This window comes from Cornus florida, unplaced genomic scaffold (genome assembly GCF_030987335.1).
Source record: "Cornus florida cultivar Cherokee Brave unplaced genomic scaffold, ASM3098733v1 CherokeeBrave_3.0.0_Hap2_Chr01, whole genome shotgun sequence".
NCBI lineage: Eukaryota > Viridiplantae > Streptophyta > Magnoliopsida > Cornales > Cornaceae > Cornus > Cornus florida.
The window spans coordinates 78,338,191-78,346,771 of record NW_026775571.1 but is presented as its reverse complement, the minus strand read 5'-3'; the positions used below and the strand labels follow the sequence as shown (position 1 = coordinate 78,346,771).

Sequence of the window (8,581 nt, the reverse complement as noted above, 5' to 3'; positions counted from 1 at the left end):
GCATCAATAACACAAAATCTAGAGACAAGCACATGAACATCTATTTTAGCATACATAGACATATGGATAGAATGAAATGATCAATTGGAAGCATTAAACCACATATATCATTGAATAAACAAAATCTATATATATCAAAGTGTCAAAACATCAATTACAAAACTAATCCCTCAATAATACACGAGATTAAGATATAGAAAGCATGTTTGAGCTAATTTTAGCCCCAAGAGGATGTCTAGCCACTCATGGTGATGTTGCTCCAACCCTCAAGGGCTAATTCCAGGGTTGAAACTGCTCCTTGTTGATGAAGAACTCCAATGGTGTCTCTAGCCTCCTCCTCCTCTAAGCATGCTCTCCAAGAGATGATATGAAAACAATGTTGGCTCCCTTTGTAAAAAGCAATCCTTATCCTTATGTAGGATTGATCGAACCTTAGACTTGGATCGATCGAACTGGCTGAGATCTATCGAACTTAGGCTGGATCGATCTAACTGGCTGAGCTTTTTAGAAAAAGACAAATCCGAGATATTTTTGGGAGATATTTAGGGGAAAAGGACAAAAGTGGTTAGTGGGTGATACAGCTGTGGATAGGATCAATCATTTGAATAAGGACAAAAGTGTTCGATCGATCGAAGGATGGTGTTGGATCGATTGAACTTTTAGAACTTTATGCTTTTGGGTCAAGGCTTGGATTTATCTTGAAATGTTGAGATCAATCATTGTTCGATCGATCCAACCTTGAACTTAGGTCGATCGAACTTTACTGCATGTCACATTTGGCTTTATTTGCTTCCCTCTTTCTCCACTTTGCTCCTTCCTTTGTTTAATCCCAGAATTGCTTCAACTAAGCTCTTATTTGGCTAAGTTAGCTTATTTTCAGGATAAGTGCCTGAAAATGGAAATAATACAAAATCAATCTAAAACGGTAAAGTAAGATAGATAAAGGTACTAGAATGCCTAAGTTTAAGGGGTTTAAATACGCATTTTTCAGCACTCATCGCACCCCCAAACTTAAATATTGCTAGTCCCTAGCAATGAACTAGAAAGTAAAGGAATGAAATGAACAACTATACAACTATGAACTAGAAAACAATAAATGGATAACGCTACTTTTGTAAGGAACATGATTGCACTTAGCATATGCAACAAGCCTTTTAAACCCCTAGGTTACCCCTAGTGGACGAGTGAAGTCTCGTGAGGGTTTCCAGAAATGGTACCCACAAACATTAAGCTCATTCTTTCAAAAGAGGCACCAATATTGCAAGCAAGCATTAGGAGAAAACTACCTCAAGTATGCAATTTTTCAACCCTTTCAAAGCAATCTCCCAAAATCTCAACATCAAGCAAACAAATATAGTCCTCCACACATCAAGAAAATGATCATGCAAATCAAAATAACTCTAGAATCCTTTTGAGTGGACCGACATCAAATATGTTGCTATCTTAGCCAACTAAAGAATTAATCACATCCTTACCCTCAAACTAGCACACAAATCTAGTATCGATCATCAAGATAAAAAGTAAACCTTTTATTAAAGCTTTATTGTTCTAGGTGCGCTTATTCTTTTCACTCGATTTTTTTTTTTTTTTTTTTTTATTGAGGATCAAAGATGGAAGTATAGTGCAATGTGTTGATCTATTAAGCTTTCTAGTGATTCATGAGATCGAGCGTTAGGTCAATGACTCCCAAACCAGACGGCTTTAGGGCATTAGGCATTCAAATACCCCTACGGACTTACAAGCTCAAATCAACTAGGCTACAAATCAAAACAACAACCATCTAATTATTTTCTACTTTTCACCTTTTGGGAGAAGTCCTCACTTTTTGATTGCTTTTGCTTTATTTTTATTTTATTTTTTTTAATTCAATTGTTAACCTAGAGTTTGGGCCCTCCACCTTTCAGCGCGAGAAGTTCAATGCTTGATGAGGCTAGAATCCCGGCTATTTAGTGAAAAGGGGTTGTTATCCACCTTTATCAAAAATGAAAACTTTCAATGCACTACTAGCTTAATTGGGATATAACCAATTCAATCATCAATAAAGCATGTACCCCAAAATTGAATGCTAGTGTGCGCTTTTACTAGTGTAGAAGACTGGAGTGAATCTCAAAACAATCACAAAATCAAGATGATGTGGACCACAAGTGCAAGCATGATATCAATTTTTTAAAAAATTTACTCCTAAATGGCATTCATAAGGCATACAAGGAGTATTGGACTCTTAAGTCAAGTAATATAGTCCTCAAAAGATCAAAATCATAGCTAGATATGGACCAATCATAGAAATATCCCTCAAATACACAAGTCATGCTCAAATTTTGAATTTAAAACTAACATTGTAAAGCACCAGTCCCCCCAAACTTAAATGGAACAATGTCCTCAATGTGCAAAGAAAACAAAGGAAAGATTATACCAGTGCAACTAAGCAAGAATGATCGGGAATGAAGTATCCGAAGTGGGTGGCATTGCCCCCCCAAACTTGGGATGAACTGTGGTCCTGAAAATTAGCACTTCGATAAACTTATCAGATAACAAAATGGGATAGCCAGTGCACAATGGATAAGCAAGTGTAAGTGAGATAAACAGATAAAAAAAAAAAAAATGAGAGAGGTATAAGGGTGGTCTTGGAAATTGGGTAACACTCTCTCACTGAAGTCACTGTAATGCACCTGATGGAGTCAAACATACAGATATGAGAATATAATCATATGACATCCATAGCAAAAATAGATATATATAAAATGGATAAAATGTAGGTACAACAAAAATATCAAAGCCGACAGACAGGCTGTAAAAATAATAATGTACAGTGATAATAGTAAAGTATCAAAAGGAGAGAGGGATCATAAGATAGAAAATACTAGGAGCTCAGGAGGATGAGGTAGGACGGGCAAGTCTGGCTCCGCGGATGTCTCTAGATAGATCTCTGAACATGGTCGCAACATCCGTACGGAAGGTAGCAAAATCAACTCTATAGGCTGTGAGGTCAGCTCGGATGGCAACAATAGCATCCTCAAGCATCTGCAGACGTACTCCAAAGCTAGGAGTCATATCTGGAGTCTCAGGCATAGATGAATCTGAAGAAAGCTCCTGAGTCTGCTCCTGCTCATGAATGGGCGACCTAGCTAGAGAGTCCTGCTCTGCGTCGTCTACAGGGCGCTCTAAGTCTATATCTAAATGCTCAGCAGTTGGATCGACTGGTGCATCGTCCGCTGCGGGATGTGTTGTTGCTGCCTCTGCCGGTGCCTCCGCCTCTACCTCTGCCTCTGCCTCTGCCTCTGCCTCTGCCTGGGCCTGGGCCTCCTCTAGCTCCAACTCCACTGCAGCCAGTACCGCGTGGTCCTGTAGCCTGGTAATAATGAAGCGGTAGGTCTTGTTCCAGTTCTTCCTGAGGAAGTGACAGGAACCTCTCTCGGGGTGCTCCCGAGGATGGATGGGGTAGCGCTGATCAATGAGGATCTGGGTGATGAGGTGGCTGAAAGGAAGAGACTTAGCCCATCCGGGCGTCTCTTTGCTGATGTACTCGTCATACAGCTTCCTTATCACGCTCCAGATGAGCGCAGGAATGGACACCCAATGCCCGGTGTAGAAGGAGTAAAGGGCTGTCAGGTAGTCACCCCTCCTCTGAATCTTGTGCCCCGCCATGTAGATATTCCAATAGAGAACGGAATCAGTAAACCAAAGGTCGTCAAGAAGGAATGTCCGGGTGGCGAAGGTTTTGCCACTGGTATGGTAACCTGTGAGGAAAACTACCATGTCGGCATATGAAGGCCTGAATAGCCTCAGATATGTGTCCTGAAGCTCTGGAGGACATCTGTATGGACAGCGGCAAGAGCGGGCTAAGGTATCCACTGTAATGGTGATCGAATGGCCATCGATAGAAGTGACCATCTCGGCTGTGGTACGCGGCGATGGTCGGAGGTTCTGTTAGAACAACCGAACCAGCCGTGGGTAGACTGGCTCTATAACGAGGGCAAAAATAGTGGCTAGGCCCCTCTAAATAATATCTTAGTAGGCGGATCAGGTCAGCACCAATCAAGAGAAAAAGGCCGTGTCAAACTCTGACTCATAGTTGAGTGTTATGTGTGCATATCGAGGCGTGGGCCTATCACGCCCCAGATGAGCTGGCTGAGCTAGTATATGTGAATGCTCAGCTCCAATCTGCAGTGGCGATAGTGATAGAGAGAAAGCAGGATGAGCCGCAGAAGTGGAAGGTATGTGGTCATCCTCAGGCTCATGAGATGGTGACTGAGGTGAGGTAGCCTGTGTTTGCTCCCGCTGTGCATAAGAGGGCTCTGCTGGCTCCTCTGTCCGTGGCCTAGTATGTTGGGTGGGCCCGTGTTGCCTGTTGGCAATGGTCTTCCTCTTTACCCTGGCCTGCAAAAAGAAAAAGAAAAACTTGCAATGGGAGTTAGTGCCAGAATAAGAAATTTAAAAGCACGAAATAGAATCATGTATGTCAAATAAAATAGACAAAACAAATATGACATGAATCTATGCAAGTGGTAGAATATTAAACATGCTAAACAATGTAAGTATGAAATGCATTCAATGTGGAATATCACAGGCATTGGGTATAGATATGATAGCATGAACGTAAGATATGATGAATGAAGTGTGTGTGTGTGTGCGAGATCTGTGAAGTTCGATCGATCAAAAAAAGAAGTGAGATCGATCACAAAAGTTGGATCGATCGAAAGTAAGTGAGATCGATCTCACTACTTCGATCAAGCGAAGACATGAGTTCGATTGATCTCTCAAGATCGATCGGAGACACTAGTTCGATCGATCGAACTGTGCGACGTTTAAAACTCAAAGGTCACAGATCTGTGACCTTGGAAGCATGGGGCCCACACGAACGTGTTCGTGGGCCCAATAACACATCAAATCAACAAGTATCCATCACAAAGAAGGCCCATACTCCCAAAGATAGATCAAAAACACATATATATACATAGAAGCTTACACATATCTATACATATAAAAACTCAGGGCTTCGAAGCCTTAAAAATGGAGATTCAACCATCTAAGCAACCTAAATCGAGTATGTAAATCATTGAATCATCAAATATAGGATCAAATCACAAAGTGGATCTTGGTCCTTACTTTGAGCGGGTGAGAGAAGTGGATGCGAAGAGAGAAAGATAGAATCCGAGATGAGAGAGAGATGTGAAGCTTGGAAACTCGCCAAAAAGCTTCGCCGGAGATGGTGAAGTGATTGGACAGTGACGGCGACGAAGAGGGGTTAGGGTTTTGAGTATGAGGGTGAGTTAGATCGATCTTTGTAATCGATCTTGCAAACCCTCCGTTCTATTTTTAAAAACATTCCCGACAGAGTTCGACCGATCGAAATCAACTATGATCGATCGAACTTTGATGAACTCTCTTCAAAGTATTTTTTTTATTTTTGAAATTTTTTGAAAATTGCAAAATGAAAATTAAAAATTGGGATTAAAATTAAAATTTGGAAAATAAAATAAAATATTTTTGGTTTTTTTTTTATTTGATTTAATTGAATAAACACTAATAATTAGAAATTAATTAAAATAGAATACTTTTAAATTTTTGAAAAAAAATTTTGAAAAATAAAATAAAATAAAATGAAATAAAATAAAAATGAAAATATTTTTGGATTTTTGGAAATTTGAAAAGTCAAAACAAAGTCAAAATAATGAAATGAAGACTGAGATCGATCAAAACAAGAGTTCGATCGATCAGACAGAGAGCAAAAGTATACAGGTTTTCGGCTCAGAAAATTGGCTAAGTGTTGGAACATGAGATCGATCAAACTTGGAAGTTGGATCGATCGAAAAACTTCTTGATCGATCTTGGAATGTTTCGAACGATGGGACAGAGAGGTGAAATATGCAGATTGATGCAGGCTCAAAATTTTTCTAAGTGTTGAATCATGAGATCGATCGAACTTGGAAGTTGGATTGATCGAAGGTTTCTTGATCGATCTAAGAGTTAGTTCGAACGATGGGACAGAGAGGTGATTTGGATGCAGATGCAGGTTTCTGCAGGTCAAAAAAATTTCTAAGTGTTGGATGCAGAATGGAGTTCGCTCAATCGAACTTAGGTTTGAGATCGATCGAAGTATGCAGAATGCTCATTAATGACCTGAAAGCTTATGCAATCCTCACCAATGTTCCCTGAAGTGTATATTAACCGAAAACAAGTATCTAGACTTCGTAAGAAATGAAATGAAAGATAGAAATGGGGGAGGAATAGGGTTTTGACACCCTACGAATGCTTTTGCTAGTCTTTAACGTCTCTAGCAAGACATTGGGCTCTTTCAGCCTGGATCAAAGATCTTATAATGCATCCCCTCCTTATTGGGGTGATAGATGCTTTGAACTCCTCCCAACAAATGGTTCTTTAAAGAACTTGTTGGATTAAGCTCAAAAGAAATCTTTGGTCCCTTATCTATGCAATCATAACCTTTGAGCTTCCATACCCTTTCAAAGTAAGAGTTTGAAACAAGACTTTTAGAATACAAGGTTGAAGATGATCCTTTGAAAATTTTGGTTTTACACAAAAACTCATTTGCTTGACATTGAAGATCATGACATTCATCTACAACATTAACTTCTCCTTCATATTTGTCAAATCAATTGGGTGTGGGATTAAAGATATTCAACTTCACCTTCATGTGGCCAAATGAGATCTTCATTATCCCCGTCCTACAATTGATGTTGGCATTAGCGGTTGCCAAAAAAGGACGGCCAAGGATAACGGGAATTTGGCTCTTAGGATTGGGAATCGGTTCCGTGTCTATAACAATGTAATCAACGGGAAAGAAGAATTTATCAATCTTTATCAAAACATCCTTAATTATACCCCTAGGCTTCTTAATGGATCGGTCGGCAAGTTGCAAAACTACCAACGTCGGTTTCAATTCACCTAGGCCCAATTTGATATAAACCAAGTATGGAAGAAGGTTAGCACTTGCTCCTAAGTCAAGAAGTGCCCGATTAATGATATGATCACCAATAATGCATGATGTAGTGGGTGAACCGGGGTCCTTAAACTTTGGAAGAGTGTTATGTTGCAAAATTGAGCTTACTTGCTCGGTCAAAACCACTTTTCTTGGTGCTTGGCTCTTGTTCTTCCGTTTTTGGGTGCACAAGTCTCTCAAGAATTTGGCATAAGCCGGAATTTGCTTGATTGCATCCAATAGTGGAAGATTAACTTTCACTTGCCTAAACATTTCCATGATTTCATTAGTTTTTGCATTTTGCTTGTCTTTTGAAATGGATCCTTCTAAGGCATCCGGAAATGGAACCCTTGGTTCAAACACTTTTTTAAAATTTTCTTTTAAATTTTCTTTAACACAAGAAGTTTTCAAATCATTTTTCAACAAAACCTTTTCAACATCATTTTTCAAAACTTCTTTTTCAAACACATCTTTCAAAACTTTCTCATTTACAAGGTCATATATATGCAATGAATGAGGAATGTGATGTGAAACGGGACGGGTGACAACTTGAGGTTGCACCGGTTCACTCTCTTCATTGGAGATTCCAACTTGATTGTCCACAATCCTACCACTCCGCCAGGTAGTCACCGCATTAACATGTTCAATGGTGTGGATGAGGAATAGGTTTCCACAACACATTGTTGGTTAGGTGGGGCATTTATAAGCGTCTTTCCCTTCTCTCTTGCATTAAGAGTGCTTGTTATTTGCCCTACTTAGGTATCTAGCTTCGCAATAGATTGAGAGTGAGAATGAATCAATTGAGTGTTAGCCTCTAAAGTGCCCAAAGCATTCAAAACTTTTTCTTCAAAGGCAGGACTTCTAGCATTACCTTGGGAATAAGATTGGTTGGGAAAATAAGAATTAGTAAATTGATTCCCTTGTGATTGATAGGGTCTATAACCTTGGGATCCTTGGTTTTGAAGTGGAAGTGGAATGTACTTCCCTTGAAAACCGCCTTGGGAAGGGTTTGAGCCCTCTCCTTGGTTTTTCTAAGAGAAATTCGGATGATTCCTCCAACTTGGATTATAAATAGTACCATAAGGGTTGTTCCCTTGGTTCACAAAAGCCGCATTGACTTATTCATTAGGTTCACTTTGCACTTGTCCGTGAGGACAATGAGAAGTAGAATGAAAAACACTAGAACAAGTCATACATGTTTCATTTGATGCACGATTAGAATGGTTAGGGAAAGAAGATACTTGGTTCACCGAGTTTTGGTTAATCAAAAATTAATCAAACCTTTGAGATAAAGACTTCATTTCAGCGGCTATTTCATTTGAATGGTCGACTTGATGTAAGCCAACCCTCTCCCTACCTTGTGAATTTCTACCATTCTTGGATGATAGTGTTCTATGCAAAGAATTTTCACTCATGCTCTCATAGAGACGCCACACGTCATCCTCATGCCTATTAATGTATGAGCCACCCATGGAAGCATCAACCATACCCTTATAGTTGTCCAATAAGCTCTCAAAGAAGTATTAAACTAATTACCATTCGGGAATGTCATGATGTGGACACTTCCTAAGCAATTCATTGAAGCGTTCCCATGCCTCATGAAACGTTTCTCCATCCCCATGTGAAAATTCTCGAATTGAGGTC

General features: G+C 39.6%; 1 pseudogene; it reads left to right on the top strand.

Annotated features, from left to right (window-relative positions):
* Nucleotides 1–8,482: 8,482 nt before the first annotated feature.
* Nucleotides 8,483–8,581, top strand: LOC132283965 (small nucleolar RNA R71; annotated as a pseudogene).